Source organism: Acomys minous (genome assembly GCF_964271855.1).
Source record: "Acomys minous genome assembly, chromosome: 5".
Taxonomy (NCBI): Eukaryota; Metazoa; Chordata; class Mammalia; order Rodentia; family Muridae; genus Acomys; species Acomys minous.
This window is the reverse complement of record NC_140494.1, coordinates 27,397,404-27,418,063: the sequence shown is the minus strand read 5'-3', so window position 1 is coordinate 27,418,063 and position 20,660 is coordinate 27,397,404. Positions and strand designations below refer to the sequence as shown.

The following is a 20,660-nucleotide window of genomic DNA, read 5'->3' as shown; positions in this document are numbered from 1 at the left end:
CCCTTAAACAAAATAGTACTAATAAACATACTTATTTTTTTATTCTCTCTATTTAAAATATTTACTGCATATCTGTTATTTACAAAAATACTCTATGAGAAATGCTTTCAAAAAGACAAAGATAAGTAAGAGGTTAACCGATGTGGTGTAGAGCACCTTTTGATGGGGAGGCCATCTCCATCACTGAAATGTAACATGTGTGCAATGCCAACCAGATCTGCAGAGGGGCAGCAGTGGGGGGAAGGGGTTCAGCCGCTTCCCCGTCTGCCAGAACCTGTAGAAGCTCTGTCATGGCATACATGTGGTCTGCCTGCCATTTGCCACTTTAGGGAAACTTGACTGACCTTCTCCGTGCTTCCCCGTTCTCACACACCAGCTCTTCTTTGAGATTCCCTTTCCTCTCGGCACCAGCAGAAGTTACATGGCATCAGGGGACCTGAAAGCAGAGACAATTATCTCTTGGTAGAACCCGGCATGGTTTGACATCATTTGAGTTTTGTTCATTTGTTTTTAGAGTTTGGGTGTCTGTCCATCTTTTGGTCCCTAAGAGCAGATTTTCCTTGCATATTAATTAACATCATTTGTAACTGAATGTGGAAGCATATACCTGCAATCCTACCACGCAGGAAACTGAGGGAGCATGGCCAGGATAGAGTTCCAGCCCAGCCTAGGGTCACAATGAGATCGTTCATAAACAAATGTCATTAATAAGGAATATGTGTAGCAAGTGATTTATACCTGGAAGGTTTTCCCCAGGGAAACTAATTTTTATACACAGAAGCTTTTGAGCAAGAAGCATCTTAGATGAATGGCTTTTATGGTTATACTCTCAATGGCCTTTGTTTTATTTTATTTTGTCTTCCTTCCTCTTTGAGTCTCTGAACTTTAGATTTATTCTCTGGCCTTTTACTTTGTTCTCCCATGAAAACTCACATTCCTGTTTCTTGCCTTCTCCTAAGCCACACTCCGCCCCTGCAGTGCCCTCTCCTGTGAGGGTAAGGAGCACCCAGCCTTCCACAAAGGGAAACTAGAGCCAGTCCCTAAACACACTCTCACCAGAGTGCAGGAGTGTAAGCTGGCTCCTTCGTTCTTTTCCCTATATTCCTTCTTGTTTCAACTTAGTGACACAGGTCTACTAGGACGGTGGAGGTATTTTAGCACATAAATACCTTCATCCACTTTGGGAATGCGCTTCCTGTTTTGACTTGTTCTCTAAATATATATAATTTTTAAATTATAGGTTTATGTCAAGAGGACAATTTACTCAAGTATTACTTTCTTCAGAAACATGTCCTGGTGGGAGCGCATAAACTGTGGAATGTGAGCAGCCTCCGAGAACGTGCAGCCCAGCCATCAGCACCCTCACACTGGAGCCTTGGCATTCAGAAACATCTCTCTGGGTCAACTCGCTCTCTGCACAAGCATCATACGAACAAACCCTAGCCAAAGATGGCCGACTAGAGAGCAAATCAAGCCCCTACACGAGGATAGAAAGTTTCTTAGTCTCAGGTCCAGAATGGCCAGAAAACACCGGTGTTTCAATTGCAATCCCTTAGGCCACTTGAGCCAGGCAGGGAGGAGCTGGCTTGCTAAATGGGGCATCGAGGAGTCCATCAGTCCAAGATCCACAAGCTGGCCTGTGTTAGTACCAACAAGCTGTACGATGCAACCCCCAGAGACATCTTTTTAAATATCATCTTCCTCTGTTTCAGTAGTATCAGGGTGAGAAGCCAAAGGAAAAGATTTTGACATGGAACCCAAAGGAACATCTTTCCCCCCCCCTAAATGATAGCACTCATGGTAAACCAACTAAATCACTTAAATGGGTTGAGAAAATTGGAGAAGGAGCACACGAATAGGTTGACTTAAACACGGCACAGACGAAGGATGCTAAGCTACTCTGTCACCGCTTGGATTGCCTGGAAACCATTCCAAGATGCATGGACATGGTTTATTGAGGATCTGGATTCAGAACGCAGAGCCTATCAGAGAGCTGAGACTCAAGGCCAGGAGGGAAGCTGGGCCACTCAACACAGAGGCCTTAGCTGATCAGCAGGAGGCAGGACTAGGGAAGGGAGGGGAGGGGATGAGAGGGAAGTGAGGTGGGGGGGAGGGAAGGCTTTATCAAATTAGAACTTTTGCAAATGAAGACCAGGTGTTACAGTCTCCTCTACCTTCCTGTGTCCCTCTGCTGTCTGTCCCAGCGGCTGATACCTTAGAGGGCAACAGCTCCATTAGCCTGAGGGTAATTATGTGAGGAGACCTTAGAGGTAAGTCCTCAGTAGTTACAAGTCCCAGCAACAGAGGGAAAGATAAGACAGTCCTGAGAGGTTCTGGGTAATACCCTTTAGTATCCACTATACAGTCTTAAAGTAAGAGCTGTGGATGTGGAACCAACTATAGGGCTTGAAACTGATAGGGTAACTGTTAAATATCGTATCTGTTATGGTGTATGTATTTAAAGTTAATACAGAAAAAACAAATTTAAAACCATAGCTAGAAGCAACGTCCGAGTTAGGCCTGGGCTGGAGTTTAGCGGCAGCAGTTTGAGGAGCACACTTCAGAATCATCTCTGTAAGCCCTCGTCACTCTTTCTTCAGGAAGCAAGAAAACCAGACCAGGTGGGCCTGAGCTCTTAGTTACTGTACCCAGATCTCAGGCCTCCTCACAACCTGTTCTCAGACATCGTCATACTACTGTCCCAGGACCACACTTGGCCTTCCACCTGGGCTAGGTCATCAGAGAAATACAAGGAGCCAGTACTCGGGGAGGGGCATGGCGGTGGGGAGCAGGGGTGTGAGGTGGGGAGCTAGAGACTGGCCCTGTCATTTTTCTCCCTGCGGGTGTCCAGAACCTGTCCAGGGAAGGAGGTATCAATACTGGGTTCAGAGGACTGCAGGGAAGAAGCAACAATGAGAGCTTCAGGCCTTGGGGGACTGGAAAGATGGCTCAGTGGCCAAGAGTGTATATTACTCTTGCAGAAGGCCTGAGTGCAATTTCAGCACCCAAGCTGGGTGACTGCCAATGGTCTGCAACCACATTTCCAAGAGACCCAGTACCCTCATCTGGCCTCTCCGGGCATCACACTCATGTGTACAAACCCACACAAAGATACACGTATATAAACATAATTTTAAAAATAAAATTAAAATATTTCAAAGGACTTATTTTAAGTGTATGGGTATTTTGGCTGCATGGATGTATGTGTGCACCACGTATATGTGCCTGGTGCCAGGGAATCCCTGGAACTGGAGTTACAGATGGCTGGGAGCTACCATGTGGGTGATGGGAGTTGAACCCAGGCCTTCTAGAAGAGTCCCCAGTGCTTTTAACTGCTGAGCCAGTTCTCCAGCCCCAAATTAAATATTTTTAAATGAAAGCACCCACATACCTTTAGGTTTCTTTCTTTTTTTTTTTTTTTTAAGATTTTAATGTATGTGTATGTGTGTTTGTGTGTGTGTGTGTGTGTGTGTGTGTGTGTGTGTGTGTGTGTGTATGACATGTGTGCAGGTTATTGGGGTGCCTGTCAGATGCCCTGGAGCTAGAGTTACAGGCAGTTGTAGCTGCCCAATGTGCCCAATGGATGCTGGAAATCAAACTTGGGACCTCTGGAAGCACAGCCAGTGCTCTTACCACTGAGCCATCTCCCCAGCCCCGCCCTTCCCCCATTGCACAGGGAATTGTAAATTGCAGAGCTGGGTTCAAAACAGATCGATTTCACTGCCCATTGTTAGCATGATACTATGGGCAGCTATGGGCTTCATCATGGTGGATATTAAAGAGTCACAGGAGTGACAAAAAGAGATGAGACTATCCCAGGGGCCCCTATATAATTGGTCCCCCCCCCCCTGCTCTAGACCTCCTCTGACACTCATGACATTGGGTACAGGGCTTGTTACAGCCTTGATCAGTGGTGCCAGTCCCTGTCAAGATGAGCCAGTGCATCTTTCTTCTTGCCACGTGGGGTTATAACTCTACTGGGAGCATTTGAGGTTACTTTAAGCCTGGCTTTCTCTTCCATCCTGGACAAAGAAGTGTAGCTGTGCAGCCGGGAGAGAATGCAGCCATAGAGAAAAGACCAGAAGGAAGCTGCAAAACCCAAGGAGGCTAGAGACCCAGTCCTATTATCCCATGAGTGGGTTCAAATCCTAGAAGGCGGTGGCTGAGAAATTCCCATAAGTCTCTAGTTCTGAGCCAGAATGAAGGTGCCACACCTTTCCTGTGGTGTCGTAACTCTTGGCTACTATCAGCGCCCATTCATAAATGGTCTCAGTGACCTGCTTCTTTTTCAGAACTGCTTAAAAAGCATATTCAAATTAAACGTTTTTGACAGGGTCTTACCATGTAACTCTGGCTCTGTAGACAACATTGGCCTCAAATGCAGGGCGAGTCACTTTCCTCTGCCTCCTGGCTTCTAGTATTTAAAGACATGAGGCACCAAGCTGACCTTACTTATTGATTGTTTGATTGACTGGAGTATCCCTCTCCAATATGGAATGGCCTCCTGCATTGTGACTGTGTCTAAGAAATCAAGCTCTGGTTGAAACCATGACTATGCTCAACACTTACTGGCATTGAAAAGAAAGGCCTCAGCCACCCAAGTGCTAAGCTTTTGGGCATATACAACCACACTCAGCTAAATAGCTGATTTTAAAATTCTTTTTCTTCTTCAACATTATTGTGCATATACATGATGGTGTGTGCCATGGCACCTGTGTGGTGATCAGAGGGCAACTGTGTAGAGCTGTTTTCTATCAGCTTTCTAGGGGCTCCAGGGATTGAACCTGGATTACTCGGTTTGTGCTCTTGTACCCTCTGCAACATCTCACTGGCCCAGAACACCTGATTTTAATGGATACAAACTAGATCTGGGTCTGGATCTCAGGCAAGAGGCAACTTAAATGTTTAGCTACTGTTGGTGGCTCTAAACTCTGACTGTAAATGAAAACTACCTAAGAGGCTTACAAAACCAACTGCAGCCTATAGGCGTACATCTTTACCTATTTTATTGGGGTCCTCACATCTCTTCCTCCCTTCCAGCCCCCCTCCAATGCTAGGTGGGAGAAAAGGGTTAGAGGGGAAAGAGGCAGCGTATGTCTCTCTGATGCTTCCTGCTGTTTAGGGACAAGTCCAATCTTCTTAGTTAGGACGTCTAGGCAGTGCAGCAAACCAACAAACCAGCAAATAGCAAATGCCACAGCAGGAAGAACCAGCAGCAGGGAGAGCAGCAGCAACCTTCTTCTTCCCAGAACCTGTCCCTCTTTGGGCTTTAGCATTTATATCCTCTCAGAGTCCTCAGAATTAAACTCTGGGCATTTGGCAAAGGTCACACCCCTCTCAGAGGAAAAAAAAAAACAATCGTAGTTAACAGCTGTGGGCAAACTAAAGCATCCCCATATCCCACACCTTGGATTAAAACAAAAACATGTTCACATAACATAACTCAGTTTTTAAAGAAACCAAAACTTCCATTACAACAACCAAAACAAAAAAGGTCAAGGCCAGAGTTCCACCTTGAGACAACTAAAATAGAAGTCTCTGGGCCTTGGTCCCAGCCTTTTTCTGATCCTTAGTCTCCCAGGTGTTTCCACTGTGTGGCCATGTTGGTGGACCTCCAGGATAAATGTCTGCAAAGACCCTCTCATATCCAATCTTCCAGGCATCTGCCCTTGTGAAGCAGGAAGTATGCGCACTGCCTTGCCCAGAAGTGGCTACTCCAACTGCCTCTGTCCTCTGATTGACCAACAGGATGAGACTCCCACCTCTGTCCGAAAGGGCTCTCTGGCCACAGTCAGGAAAGATTCTTCTGTTTTACAACCTCTGCAACAGTTGCCTTATACTTGACCTTAATCCCATCACAATGTAAATCAGGGTTCTGGAACTTTCTGGTAGCATAAGCCTCAGGAAAGCTAATAATCTGTTATAAGGAGGAATTTGTATAGGGTTTCTACTGCTCCTGGAATCCTGCTGCCAGGCCAGGTCCATCTGTTGCATGTGACTATAGTGAAAAAGCCTCAAACTTAGGTAGCCAGGAAAGCAGGAAGGAGCCTAGAGCTAAGTGTTTATTTGGTATGGTGGGGACAGTGTCTATGCAGAGGACAGTTTGGGGAAATCAGTTCTCTCCTACCACCGTATAGCTTCTAAGAACTGAACTCAGGTCATCTGGCTTGGCAGCAAGCGCCTTGACCCTCTGAGCCATCTCATGACCCCCTACTCCCATTCCAATCCCAGTCACACTAGGAGTCACCAGATCACTTTGTGCCTCAGTTTACTCATATGTTCAAGAAACTATGCTATCTACCCTGATAAGGGAAATTACTAATATAAGGTTGCTTTTAGGCTAAGAAATACACAGTTGGATGGTATGGGACTCATCTGGCATGTACAAGGCCCTCGGCTCAGGCCCCAGCACTGTGGAAAAATTTGTTTTGAGTGTGATATTAACACTATATTATCACTAAAGTGTAGATGTCTGGAGCACACAACTACAAGTTCACTGCCTCACCTTCTACTCCCACAGCCCAAAAGGCATACATTTCACACACACACCCTTTTCAAGTGTCATTAGGACCACAGCACCATGGTGTCATTTTGTTTATCTAACTTTTTCTGGGAGTCTGTGTTGACCAAGAGGTCTTGGAGCCTGGAGGAGTCTGGAGTTAAGGGAGAGGGCACAGTGTCCAGCAGCATGACTCAGCGTCTTCTAGCCTCAGGAGAGACAAACCCATGAAGCCACCACGTGGCAGGCACCATCCGTGGTGTGGAGAGGCAGGAACTGGGACCAGACGTCTAAGAGGTGATCTCAAGTTTTGCAGTAACTGCTTGACTGGCCACATACTGGCAGAAATCTAACAGTGAGCACCAAGGGGTCATGGCGAGCAGAAGTGCCAGTAGTTGCTAAGCATGGGTATTGCAGGAAAAACCATGTTCTCAGCATCCCAAGGATCCAAAGGCCATTGGGATTCTCGGTGCTAATTTGTTGGCCTGTGATAATAAAGTACCACAGACTAGTGCCATAAACGGTGTGTATCACACTGAGCTCGAAGCTGGGACTTCCTAGATCAATGGACCAGAGTCGGTGATGCCCAAGGACCATTTTCCAGCTTATAGGTAGCATCTTTTTGTTCTCACACAGTTGAAAGTGGCAAGGGAGCAAACTGAAGCCATTTTTATAAGGACACTAACCCTATATGTGAGGGTTCCCTCTCACACACATTGTGACTGAATGACCTTCCCAAGACCGTACCTCCAAAATTATCACCCTAGGGTTCTATCATGAATTTTTAGTGGGACCTAACTACTCTACCCTCACGGGTGAGGCAGTTTATCACAGCAGAAGGACACATGTGGGGGCTCAGAGATGTCACAGATCACACCACCCCAGCAGGAGAGCATGGCATCCACCTTGAGCAGAAGTTGATAGATGCATGGGGACCGTCCCTGCTTACTCCTGTCTCCATTCTACCCAGAGTTTTTTTTTCTAAAACAATTTTTTAGTTTAATTAATTTATTCAGATTACAACTCAATTCTTATCCCATTGCTTGTATCCTCCCGTTCCTCCCTCCCTCTCGCTTTCACCTTATTCCCCTCCCCTGAGTCTAAGACCGAGGGGGACCTCCTCCCCCACTATATGGTCATAGGCTATCAAATCTCATCTTGGTAGCCTGCTTATTTATATCCTCTGGCTTCTGAGAAGCATAGGAAAGGTGTATGGTAGAAGTTTTCTCCTGGGCAGTAGGACTTGGTTCCAAGAGATGACCAAAAAAAAAAAATTCAACGTCAAGAGAGGCCATCTCAACCAAACAGCATCTGGGCAACAAGAGGAGCCTCTTGGCTACAGCTGTGATGTGGGTGCTCACAAGGGGACTCTGGGGGCTCCAGGAAAGCTCAGGGGATAGTGCTCTGGGGAGGAGGAGGAGAGGTGAAGAGAGAAACCTACAGGAGCTTAACTAGAACGAGAAGGCAGTGTATGCTCTCATGTACACATGAGAAGCATCCCCCACTCCCATCCCAAGAGGCTGAACTACAAAGCTACTTTGGGGTGTTTGATATCTATATGAGATACATACTGTGTGGCTAGGGTTTTCTGGGAGCTCCCTCAGCAGAAGGTCCTCTACCCTTGAGAAATAAAAGAAAAGCCATTGGGTGCAGAGAAAGCTGTCCTCCAAAGGAGAGGGAAACTAGCTCCGGAGACCCTGTGGAATTGTCCCTGGTGGCTCTCTGCCTGTTCCAGAACAAGAAACAGGCAAGTAACAGCTTCTGTCTTAGGCTAGCCCAGGCCTCAAAGAACAGACACACATCCCAGGTCACATCCCCGTGGTGGCATAGTTTCCTTTAATCCTACTGGAAAACAAGAGCTTCAGTCAAGCCATTCATGTGCAACAGGGGAGCAATGTGGTTTTCTCTTCGAATTTCTCCACCCCACCGCTCCTCAGCTGTGGCTTAGACTGTTTTGCAACTACTGTTTCCAGCTGGAACAGTGAAATACACACAGCAGTATGTATATGTTTAAATATTTACTTTGTTGAAAATAAAGATAGGTGTCTCCTAGTTTCTTCCTGTAAACGATGAGCTTTTGTCTCCAAGTTGGAGCACTTCTTATTGTGTGTTCAGATGTGACGGGTAGATGCTTTCCTGCTATTGACTGTTCGGCGTTTTGTTTTGTTTGTTTACAGGAGCCTTCTTGTTCTGTACAAAGCTGCTCTCCACCATGCTTGACTCATAGAGGGAAGACACAAAAGCTGTTGATGATGGCAGATGGATACGACCTTCGGAAGGCAACTCTGGGCTTCCCCATCCTGCAGACTCACACGGTCCAGATGAGAACAGATGAGGTAGAGCAGACCAAGGGAGCAGCCATTTAGACTCCGGAGCTTGAAGCTTTCTGTTTCTCCGTCTGTGGTGCCTCCATCCCTCGTGTCTGCTCCATCAGCGTCAGTTGCCTTTGCTCCTTAAGATGTTCCCTACAAACGGAAGGAAAACACAAGCAAAGCTCTCACACCCAGACATGTCTGGTGGAAGCTGTTGCCTAAGACTCCATGCACAGCCTAACTCCCCGGGCCCTGTAATGGAGCCTGCCACTCTTTATGCATCAGTAAGGGTCTAGCTAGTAGCCATGAGCATCGGTTTGTTTATGAAGGAAATTGCTCCAAAGGCTCACTAAGAATACTGAAACACCATTAGGTATATGGAAGGAACTAAGAGGCAGATGCAGAACACTTAGAGTCACCAAAAGACAGAAAATGGAATAAAGGAGCGATCCCTCCCCTGGGGGCTGAGGGTACCAGAATTCCTCCATGCAGTGAAATTCTGACTCTGAGATGAAGCTAACAGCCAGCAGGTGAGGCAACCTCCGGGAATGCAAACAGGCCATTTACATGTGTGTTGGCAGCAGTGAAGAAAACAAACAAACACACTGGCGTGGATCCCTGTCACAGGAACAGGCTGCCACAGTCAGGCAGTGCCACAGTGGCTCTTCCTCTTCAATTGCCTTCCCAGTGTTTCTTACTGGCAGGGAGCAAGCGGCGAGACAGAAATAGACTTTGCCACTCAAGAGTCCTGGCACTTTGTTCCTCCAGGCCTTGAAGAGATAGCTCCCTTTCCAGTTTCTGTCTCTCTGAGACCCTGAAGTTTTAATTCTGCACCTCAATTCTCGGTGGCTTTTCAATATGCCTTATGTATCTTTAGAATAACAAGCTGATATTCTCGCTCCTCGGGGCAGTTGCTGATGCAGAGTTGAAGCTGAAAGACAGAAGCTTTGTAATTACCAGGCTTGCGTAGCCTTCATGAGCATAGCCTTTCTTTCTTGCCTTCCTTCCTGGCTTATTATTTCAAGCTTGCTTGCCCCTTAAATGGCTGAGGTTGGTTGGAAGGTGGGTTGGAGGCAGGTTCATCTGTAGGATACCAGCATGCATGCAGCCTAGGATGCCCCAGCCTCTGTGCTCTTGATGTTGGGCTGGTCTCCACAGTACTGTGGCAGGGAGACATGCCTCTGCCCTCTGCCCACCAGACAGCACTTAATATTCCCCAGGGAGTTTGGCAGTCACTGCTTGACCTTGGGATTGTTACCCTGAATTTTCAGTCCAACAAGTAGAAGAGCAAGGAGTGTTCACCAACCCGAGCCAGATTTCAGAGCACTGTCTCTACTTTATTTAAGTAACTCCGAGACGGGTGAGGGTCAAGTGCCATGGTCTCCCCTTCTCAGCTCAGCATGCCAGCACTCAGAAAGGCTGGTACATGTCTCTGAAACCCCATCAAGGCAGACGTAACTCCTGTGACCATCCCCAGCCTCCCAGAAAGAAGATTGTCTGGACACCTGAGTGGCAGAGAAGGCAACCTCTCCCCCACCAAGCTACCAATAATGTTTCTTTTATTTTTCTTTTAAAGTGTCCAGCTGTTGCCAGGAATACCATATAAAACATCTTTATGAAGTGAACACAGGCCTCAACAGCTTATACAAGCTGGCTCTGTCAAGGGCACCAGTGTTTCTAATTAATACTGGGTCCAGCACACTGCACAGGCCTTACCTGCACCAGTTCCCTCAGGTTTCGACTTCTGGCTGACCCGCCCATAGCCCCTGTGCCTATGACTAATAAATGCTCCCCCTGCATTTCTCACTGGGGCCAAGAGGGCAAAAATAAAAGTTGGTTCCAAGTAACCAGCCTGAACGTAGAGCATTCATTGCAGGCACTGAAGCGAGAGCTCAGGGCCCCGCGCTGTCCAGGGGAGCAGCCTCATGGACAAGCACCTCTCTGTGCCTGGGTCTCTCTCTTGACTGTGTCTAGAGTCAGGCAAAATGGCCTATGGCCTTTGGATAACAGAAAAAAGTAAGACTCGTTCTCATAGCATGGGGTGGTCACCTTCTCATGCGGTGTGTACCAGAGCCAAGGCATGTGCAAACCCCGAGGGCACAGTCCTACCACTGGACCGGAGAAAGCAGGACTAGGTCTGAAAATCAGTTCTGCCAGCATGCGCACACATTGGTGCCTGCAGAACACACTTACCACGTGGAGCTGAGGAAAGCAAGGTCATGAGGAGGCAGACCCTCATCCACCCAGTGCCCTGACTGGTTAACTGCTTTGCCTCGCTGATTACTTAGAATAACAAGGAATTAAAGCTGCAAGGAAACTCAGAGACCATTCTCGCTTTAACCTCGTTTTCACTAGTCAAGAAACCACAATCTTGAAAGGTTAGGTGGTAAATCAACAAAATTTAAGGGCGGTTAGCGGAAAAGCGGAGACCTCAAAAACCTTGACCCCTTCACCAACCCCAGCAAACGGGGCCTCTTTCATATCCCACACCGCCACACCTGAAGACTAGGCCCTTCTCAGGCATTCCACAAGAGCTGTGGGCCTGGCTTTACAGTGCCTTTAATATGTGATGTACACACCATCTTTTGGAAGGTAGGGCCTGTTTGATGAGAGCCTGGTATGTCCATTCCTCTCTCTTCCTCCTTGCCTCACTCTGGGAAAAGAGGTTGACCTTTACTGGCCCCAGCTCAGAAGGTCAGCCACAGACTGCAGCCCACACCTTGGGTTCCTGGAACACCGGAAACCATGCAAACACCTCGCCGTGTGGCACATGTTCGTGTACAGACCCCAGTGACCTACCCCAGTCTCCCTACCTCACTGACATGCAACATTTTTTAAAAAAGTAAACTCTAAACCTCTATCTTCACAGCTCCGAATTCACAGGAGAGACAGGAAGCTTCGTTTTGGTCAGGACCCTGGTGTAGTTTCTTAAAATTTCTCATGTCACTTAGCAAAATGTGAGGGTGATAGATGAGCCATCGTCCTGTTGGCCCTTGTCGGTGGTACATGCTGTCACCTAGGATCAGCTTTCCCGGTCTTCTTCAGTTATGGGCATCCAAGCTGATGAAGGACACATGTCCTCTAGATGCTGTTAGGGGTGGCAGACAGTGTCAAGTTCCGAGATGGTCCTGAGGGTAAAGATGTCCCTGTGAGGAGCCTTAGAGTTCGCACCCCCACTGTACAATGGGGAAAACCACAAGGTCCGACAATGGTGATAGACAAATGTGCTGCTGGCTTTCCTTGTGGCAAACACCTGACGTAATCAACGAGGATGGAGGGAGGGTTTGTTCTGGCTCATGGCTCTGGTGCTCCTCTACTTGGCCTTGTTGCTTTGGGCCTGTGCACATCACGCTGGGCTCAATTCACAGAGCTGAGCAGACGGAGTGAGAAGAAAGGGCTGAGGTTCTAATATTCTCCTTTAGGACCACCCCCTTTCCCCAGTGACTTTAACTTCCAATTGCAAGGCTCAACCTCCTAACAGCTCCATTACTTCCCAAAAGAGCCACTGGCTGAGAACCAAGCCTTGAATCTATGAGCCTTGGGGGACATTTAGGATCCAAACGCAACATCCACTCATCATTGATGCCAAGGTTGCTAGGGATGAGACAGAGCAAGACTGTGGAGGGCACCACATAGACCACGGACAGATGAGGACTAAACCATCTGGACTATGGAAAGAAAATGCTGGGCACACTTGAGGAGCCTCCCCAAACCCCTCCAGGACCTAGAGTCCAGTGGGATAACCTCACAGAGACAGCCCTGAGTGCTGGGCTTTAGGAGGTGGGGGTGTGTTAGTGAAACACAATCCCCCTGACTCAAGTATAAATTTTAGTTAATTAGGCCATAAAGAGAAAGGGCTCGCTGGCATATGCCATGCCCAGACTCTTAAAATAAATATTTTTAAAAGTTTACGTATGAAGAAAGCCCATTTATTAAGACATCTCCACAGTTATTTATTTATTGTTTCGTGTGTGTATATGTGTGGGTACATGTGACATAGTAAATGCGCGGAGATCAGAGGACAACTTGCAGGAGTCGGCTCTTTCCTCGCATCATGCGGGTTTAGGGAATCAAACTTAGGCTTGACAGCAAGTGCTTTGACTTGCTAAGCCCCTTGCTGGCCCCAACATATTTTTTTTAATCCAATTAGTTTATAAAGAGAAATGTGATTATAACAAATAGAAGAAAATATTTACCCTAATTGTTTTATTTCTAATGTTTTTAATTAAAATATAGCTGCATCACTTTCCCACTTCCCTTTATTTCCTCTAGCCCCTTCCAAGTTCCCTCCCTGTAACTCTTTCTATGTCCTCCACCACACTCTCAAATGGATGGCCTCTTCTTCTTTCATAGTTATATATGTATATATAATAAAAACATATACATATGTATATATATAATAATCAAATGTTATATACATATATGTGTACATACATAAGCATATGTGCATATATATAATTAGGGAAAAATATATAAGTATATACTTACAAATGGATAAATACAGCCTCCTGAGTCTGTTTTTAGTTTGCATGTATATATGGTTTCAGGGCTGACCACTTTGCATTAGATAACCAACTAGGGGGCGGCTCATCCCAAGGAAAAACTAATTCTCCCTCTCTTAGCCATCACTAGTTGCCTGCAGTTCTCTGGCCTGGGCTGAGAGCCTGAGATCTCCCCTTCTTCCACATTAGCATGTCGATGTCACTATTGTTCAGACGTCTTTTGTGCAGCCATTTATTTTAGGGACTGTTTCACAGCACAATTCCTGACGTTCAGGCTTTTCCTATCATCCCAGCCTCTCCTCCAAGACGTTCCCTGGACCCTAGGTGTGGGAGCTGTGATGGGGCTGTGCTTCCCAGCATCTGCTTCACTGACCTCTGCACTGTGTCCAGCTGTGCTTTGCTGTCATGGTCTGCTGCAAAGCGGCACTTCTTCGATGATGGGTGAGAGGTACAGTTATCTGTGTTGTCTCAGTTCTTCTCCAGAATTAACCACTCTCATGTCAGAGTACTTGTCTCTATACCATGTTAATCGTTTTAACAAATTACTAACTAGAAACAGTGTGAACAATACTTGGACAAGGCAAGCATCTCCCTACAGAGGTGACACAAGGTGACAGAAGGGGAGGAAAAGCTGAGGATGACATCTTGCTCTGTGGGTAAGAAGTAACGTGCTCCTTATTTAGAGGCCTACCCACAGAAAGGACAGACCTCCTGGGATGCCTAAGACTCCCCGACCTCTGAGGGGTGAGCCCATCCTGGTTATCGGCATGTGGACACTCTGCGTGGGGGGTGTCTTGGTCTTTGTTTCTTTGGGGGACTCTAGGAGTTTGGCTGGAAGATAGTGATGCAATCATGGTGCTGCTGCTGCTGCGGGCTGAAAGTCATGCTTCATTTCCTACTGTCACAGTCTCTGGCAAGGTGGCCTTTGGGAAGTAATAAAGGTTAGATGGTGTTAGAAGGACGGGTGCTCACATTTAAGGCTCATGATTTTATTCATTCTCTCTCTCTCTCTCTCTCTCTCTCTCTCTCTCTCCTCTCCTCTCCTCTCCCTCTCTCTCACTCCCTCTCTCTTTCCTCTCTCTCTCTTTCCCTCTCTCTCTCTCTCTCACTCTCTCTCTCCTCTCTTTCATCATTCTCTCTAACCCTGCTTCCCCACGACCTTTTATCAAGACTGTGAAGAATCTGATCTCTGACTTTCAGCTCCGAGGACTTTCTGTTGTTTTTTAAACCACTCAGTCTATAGTATTTGCTCCAGCAGCTAGAGGTGGCACAGACCATCTTTCTTTTGAACACCCACTGACTCCTCCTGCTGCGCTTCACCCCAACTTTCACTCTCCCTTTGCTCCCCAGTGCCAAGGAAACTCTTTGTGATCAGGCCCTTGACCACAGGCTGCTCTTAGTCAGTGGTACAAGGGAGCCCCATAGAGTGAATAGAGCAGCATCTCACTGTCCCCTGTGCCCAGGGAGAGAAGGTCCCTAAGAAGCAGGCCAGTTCCAGCTCTGGGAAAGTTCTTACCTGCTTAACCTGAAAGATATCCCAGAGCAGGAATACATTGTGTAGCCATGTGCCTCTGCCTACCTTGCCCCTGGAAGCCTCAACTGCTCTGTTTTTCTCCAATTATCCCAGCTAAGTAACTGCTAATGTGAGACAGGTTTGACTCATGGTGTGCCAAGTACTGGTTGTGAGATTCTGTCTTGCTTTCCTGGAAACAAAGCAAAGTAAATAAGCCCAGGTTGTACATTGTGGTTCAGACTAACAGAGAGTAGAAAGCGTTAAGTGAGATGTGCTCCCTACTACTTTGAAGTCTCAGGATCCTATTTTAAAAAACAAAATACAGAACAAAGCGTACACGCATATAGATGTATGGATACTTGTAATATACAATAACCCATCTGCACCCATGTATTTAGGGAGAAAAACAGCAAATGGAAACTTCTCCCAGAGTCTGGCATAAAGCCACCACACAGCCCTGCTTTGAGAGAGACTATAAACAACGTGGTTGTGTCTGGTTTTACATTACAGGTTATTTGCAAATATCTAACTTTGATTACAGTGTAGATTTTTAGATTTTTATCACAGAAACATATTTCAAAGAGACTTAGTATACAAATGATGGTGGAGAAGCTTGTGAAAACAAACTCTCAAGCTTCTTGAAGTCTGAAAAAAATCAAAATAAAAACATTGGATAAGCTGAGAACCCTCCAGATTCATTTCTCTGGGGTCTGCTCTTTCCTCCAGGGATCTTCCTACCCTGTTCATTTGCGTCTTAGTTTATTAGTTTAGTCTTTGAGACAGGGCCTCTCTGTGCTATCCAGGCTGCTCCTCCTGCCTCAGTCTCCCTAGCTCCAGCCTGAAAGCTGTGCACTACCACACTCAGCCAAGATGAATTGTGACTGTGAAACTAATGTGAACAGGGGAGTAGCCAACTCAGTCCCCAAGCCTCTGGGTAGGGTGCCAGAGGGGAACCCTGAGTACACGGTGCCCCTGGAATGCAAGCAGCTACAAGATGGGGCTGGACAGACAGCTCAGAGGTCAACAACACTTCCTGTTCTTACCAAAGACCAGAGTTCTATTCCCAGCAACATTAGGAAACTTAGAGCTGCCTATAACTTTTGCTCCCAGAGATCTAACACTGTCTCCTGGTATCCTTGGGCGCCTACACACACACACACACACACACACACACACACACACACACACACACACACATACACACACACACACGTGCATACACACACACATACGCATACACACACACACGCATACACACACACACGCATACACACACACACACATACACACATGCATACACACACACACATACGCATACACACACACAGAAGCATGCAAGCATGCACACACACACATGCACACAGGCGCATGCATGCACACACAAAGTAAATCTTTAAAGAAGAGAAGAAGCACAAGTTGTTCACAGCTGGGCAAAGGCCCAGCCCTTCATGCCATCATAGGAACATGCATGTCACACAGCAGAGAGACATCATAAGCTACCATGAGGAAGAAGCATGGTCACTTGGTACTGCGCCTCACTTTAAGGCCACTCGGAGGCCACCACAGGCTCTGCAGAGTGTCTGCCCTGTGGTGTCCATGCAGAGGGGTCTCTGATGTTCAGCTCACCTTCTTTGGGTGGTCTCTGATGTCCCCAGAACGCACTGAGGACCTGGCATGGTGCAGAACACTGTGGAAGTAAGAAAGAGACTTTACTGGGAAGTAGACGGTGAAAGCAGCTCTTGCCAGCACTGGGGACTGTTTGGGACATCTAGACACCTTATCTTCCTTCCCTGGACCGCCACTAGAATATGAGACCAGCATATGTGACATCCTGGCCTCAGGAGAAAGGCCCTTTGTCTGCTGTGGCGCTTGTGAAATGACATGAACAAGTAGCTGTGTGGTGAGTGAGAAGCGAGAAGATAATGTGGCCCAGAGAACTAAATGAAGTTTCGTGGGGGGGCTGTTCTGGTCCTGCTGGCCATGGGAACCTGCCATTCACTTTGGTAGCAGCACAGTCTCAGTTTCTTGATCTATCAGGTGGACCTTCCAGTCCATGTCTCATGGAGGACTCAAGGATGTAGAAGTGAAACCACACATGCTGTTCGGGAACTTGAGATGCTATTAATCACTGATATTAAAAGGCTGAATGTACACCAGGGTTACTGAAGCTGCCCTGATACTGTTCGAAAACCCGGTAGGCTGCACTCAGTGGTTCCCAAGAGAGCCTGTTGCAACACGGGGCCACCCCAGAGGGCAGGGTGCAGCTTGTTTTTTTCTGTGGCACAGGGTGTGGGCACACTCACCCATTTCCTCTCAGAAGCCTGAGGCAAAGGTTTCCATCTTCTTCACAGTGGGCTGAACTGTATCTCCTCTCTGCCAAATGCTGGGGTCTTGAGTGTCCCTCTGTGAGGGACCACTTCCATGTGTCAGTGGGAACCGGATCGGCAGGGGCTTAGTGGTTTTCCTGGAGGGGAACCTACAGGAAATAATTTAAGAAGATAATGAGGGGGATTTTTTTTTTCTGTCTAGAAATGAGGCCCATGGGTCTTTGCAGATGATATTATCCTCTCAGATTTAGAAATAAGTGCAGAAAAAGAAGCCTCCACCATTAGCTAAGTCAGAGTAATTGGCCAGAGAATCTGAGGCAGAACGGTATGCCATGTTATCTCTTCTCCTTTTGCCCAAGACCCCCAACCCTGAGGACCACCCTGGCATCTAGGATTCACTTTCTGCCTCTAGCCATCGTCCACAGTTGGCCTGGGCCTGAGCCTTCCTAGCTCACCTAAATTTGTCCCCCTTTTCAGAAACTGATTAAAACTAAATGTTATTTTATTTTATTTTATTTTATTTTATTTTTGAGACAGGGTTTCTCTGTGTAACAGCTCTGGCTGGTCCTGGAACTTGCTTTGCAGTCCACGCTGGCCTCAGACTCATGGAGATCTGCTTGCCTTTGCCTCCCAAGTGCTGGGACTAAAGGCATGTGCCACCACCTCCTGGCCAAGTTATTTTAAACCTAAGTGGAGGGCAATAGCTTTGTGTGGTACACTCTTACAAACAATCTTTTTTTTTCTTCATTCATTCATTTTGTGTTACAGCCCAGACCAGACTGCAACTCATTACGGAGACTATAGAGGCTTTGAACTTGTGATCTTCCTGCCTCAGTTTCCACAGAGTTGGGATTATAGGTAGCAGCATCATGTTCAGCTGAGTAATTGTTATATCGACAAATAACTCGAACCCCCAAGGCAAGGCCTGTTGAATCCAACCCTTACAGCTGGAAATTGCATTAAAAGATAGGGTAGGTGGGACATTATTTGATAACTCGAAAAACAGAAAAGCAAAAAAAGAATGATGGAGCAGAAAGTAAGGAGAAAAAGAAACGAATCCACCGGGAAGGGAATGAATTAATGAATGAATCTAAAAATCACAGCCTCCCTGGAGGTGACATGGGGTTCTAGGCCAAAACACTTGATTTCTAGAAGGAAGAGCTAAAGCTTGGGTTGTCCCTGCCCAAACAGTCTTGGTAAACAACTAAGGAAGGGCACAGCCGGGGGTCGGGGGTGGGGATGGGGGTGGGGTTCTGTATCCCAGGCTTGAGTGCAGCATATGGGGTCCCTGATGGGTCAGAACCAGGTTATTCACTTCTCCCTGCTTTCTGTCTTCTGGGAGTCACAGGGCCAGCTTCAAAGCCCACGGGCAGCTTTCACCACTTCCACGAGGAGGAGGAGTCCGAGGGAGGCTTCAGCACAAGAGTCTGAGCTAGGACCCCCCCCTCCCCGCCGTCTCGCCCCCCCCCCCCGCCCCTCTGCTCGGTTCTCACGGTTCCCACTTCCTATTCCCTGGCCGACACCCTATCTCAGATCGGAATCCAGTAAACATTAAAGAGCCTGCTCCGTGTGCCGTCACAGATGAAGTGACACCGGTTAAGGGCTCCTCCATCTTTCACTTTGAAATGAATCCTCCCCCAGTCCCAGCTCTTTGTCCCATGAGAAGAGAGTGGAGGGAGCCGCTGAGATTCCTTTTTCAAGTCCAAACAGAGGGCAGAGCAGATCCTTTTAGCTGTTGGGGGTGGGGTGGGGGAGTGTTAGGCTGTCTGGAGAGATTAAAGCAACACTTCATTTTGGAGAGTTTTCATCTTTATAGTTATGGCTTCTCAGGCCACGGACTGGTCATCACTCAGAGAAAACAGGGATCAGGAAAGCGGAGTAGCAGGAAATGAACAGAGCTCTCTGCAGCCAAGGGAGAGAGAGAGAGCTGTCTCTTTATAGCTGTTGTCCGATTCCCCACGCCATAATCACCTTTTCAAGCCCCATCTGAGAAATACCTAATCCAGCCTGCCTGGTACCTGAGACTCAACAGGCATCCCTTCCCAACTATGGGAGCAGCGGAGGAAGAGCTCCCTCCAAAGGGTTTAAATGCCAGCAGAGAGCATGCTCAGCTAACTGAGCAGCCTCCCAGGAGCCAGAGCAAGCCTTCCCCATTTCAAGCTGCAGGCAGAGACAGTGTTTCTGAAGTTCACCTGGCAAATTCATGTAGCGCTTCAATTACACGAGGAAGAACTTCCAGCATCTGCGTCACTTGACAGCATGTGTTTCTGTTGCTCGGAGGCTTACAAAGGGTACTGGTGGCGTCATCAGAGCTGGAGGGGACTTGCTAAAGGTGGTGTGTGGGTGGAGGTCACTCGGCAGAGCTGCATCCTCAGAGGATGGAGGTGTGTCTTGAAGCTGATGCCTATGCAGTGACATGATGTGTGTTTCCTGTAGGAGCCAGATTCAGTGTGAGGGGCATGATGGACTCTGTGCCTCTTTATGTTCAAATCTCAGGTCCAGAACAACACACACACACACACACACACACACACACATAAACACACACACACACATACACACACACATAAACACACATACACACACATACACACACACACACAAACACACACACACATACACACATACACATACACACACACATACACACAAACACACACACACACATAAACACACATAAACACACATACACACACACAAACACACATGAACTGGATAAAGGAAATAATACACTCGTACCGATGTTTTTTTTCTCTATGTGACTCATCAGCTAACTATGTGTCAGGTCTAGGAGGCTCTCGTCAGGTACCACCACCATCCTTTGACTTTTCTGACTGTGATACTTTGTTGGGTTTTATTTAGGCTTTCCAAGATCTGCTCATTGTCCTCCCCTCCTCAGTTTGATAAAACTCCTACGCCTTATTTTTAGGTTGCAAAATAAGAATAAACTTACAAGGACATATTTGTTGCTAAAGTTTCTGCCAAGAGCAAATAGCGCTGTAGCTGAGATCCTGAAATTCTACGCTGAGCCCCTGCCCCCACCTCCCATCCCCATCAACGTTGTCTCTTTTAAACAACCCCTACAGAGTGTGATTTTAAAGTAATCATGCGGACTGTTTTAGGGACTGCTTTCCCTTGGTGTGCTACTGTTTGGGGAAGATCTTAGGCAAGCTAAATGAATTCCTAAGAATTTGGAAATCAGTTAAAGAGCAGAAAATTCAAGGTTGTCAGATTTCCAGCAGAGTCAGGGTCTGTCAGGTAGGTGTTCCTGTTAAATCTAAGCTGTTTCCGTGGACCAGACATCAGGCCACACAGTCAGAGTTGCCAGAGGTCAGAAACTTAGACCTCTCTTCGACCTAAGCAAGTTTTCTGCTTGTGGAATTTTCTTCTTCAAGGAAGGGATGTGTTATCTGGAAACCAGTGAGCATCTGGCCCTGGGTGAGGCAAGAAGAAGCCAGAGGATCTCCTGGAAGCTAAAACCAACCAGTGGCTTTATCCTGCAAAGCT

At 47.1% G+C, this 20,660-nt stretch overlaps 1 long non-coding RNA gene across 1 annotated transcript; it reads right to left on the bottom strand.

The window, feature by feature from the left end:
- Positions 1-13,643: 13,643 nt before the first annotated feature.
- Positions 13,644-19,474, bottom strand: LOC311597392. Its single transcript, XR_014779212.1, has 4 exons — positions 19,346-19,474; positions 17,130-17,302; positions 16,453-16,513; positions 13,644-14,236 (listed from the first exon to the last, which is right to left on the bottom strand). It is a non-coding gene; the product is annotated as an uncharacterized lncRNA (long non-coding RNA).
- Positions 19,475-20,660: the final 1,186 nt, after the last annotated feature.